We start from the raw sequence: 1,048 nt of genomic DNA on the forward strand, positions 1-1,048 counted from the left end.
GCTATATTTAGGCTGGCTTGCCCTTCCTTCAGTCCCTGCTCTCTGCAACTCCTTCCATGGGTATTTGTATTAAGCTCTTTTACAATGGGATTGCTATTAGGTCCTTTTCTGATAGTCAAAGCTGCAATGAGAACTCTGCCAGTCTCCTAAGTGTCAGCAGTTAATTGCTCTTAGATGGTAACCAGACTTTCTCCTACTCAGAGCACATTCCAAGAGGTTGTAAAACAATTAACCAAAGGTCATAAAAGGGGGACTAATGATTTATTATAGGTACCAGGACAGAAGATAAAATAGACTGGGTTTATCTATACAAAACCTCACTTAAAACTTAGGTATTATCTTAACCTTCAGTGAACCTGTGAGGCTGAGACAGGTAATGGATGTTTAGCTAGATAATTACTCCTAATGGATATGCATGTAAACATTCGCTGTTGTAAGTTTCTATTTCAATTTATGATTTGATTTTTGGTGTGGAGCTTTGTAACATGTGATCATGTATTCTGAAAGAGCTAGATAGAGTAGAATCTTTCCCCTTTCCCCACTTAGAGAAAATTTCCCTTTCTCTACTTAGGATCTTTTCGATTTTCCCCTTGGATAGCTTTCATAGGAAACTTTTTAGAACTTAGTAATAAATTCTATGATCACTTCTCTAAGTGTCTTCTCTTCCTGAGACTTCTGACTAGCAGGCTGAAAGTTAGAGCCCAGCAGTTCTTGCTGAGATAGAACAAAGGCTGCACTGCTTAATCCTCTGCTCTTAGGCTACAGGTGTTAATCACCTAAGCCAGCAGTCTTTTACCCTCAGAAAGAGCAAGAAAGATTTTAGGACTTTTTTGAAGTTAGCAGCAGCAGCATTATAGTACAGTTAGAGAGCTAGAAAACTCTAAACCCTCAGACTTTGAAGCCATCACCAGAGTCCTACTCTGTGACTCCACTGCTCCCCTGTCCTGGGCCGGGAGTCTCCCGGCAGAAGAAGACAGAGGGTAAAATTTGAAGCAAGCATAGAGGGAGGAAGATGGTCTTTACATATCCACAGCTGAAATCCTTCCTG

This window comes from Mastomys coucha, unplaced genomic scaffold, assembly GCF_008632895.1.
Source record: "Mastomys coucha isolate ucsf_1 unplaced genomic scaffold, UCSF_Mcou_1 pScaffold21, whole genome shotgun sequence".
Taxonomy (NCBI): Eukaryota; Metazoa; Chordata; class Mammalia; order Rodentia; family Muridae; genus Mastomys; species Mastomys coucha.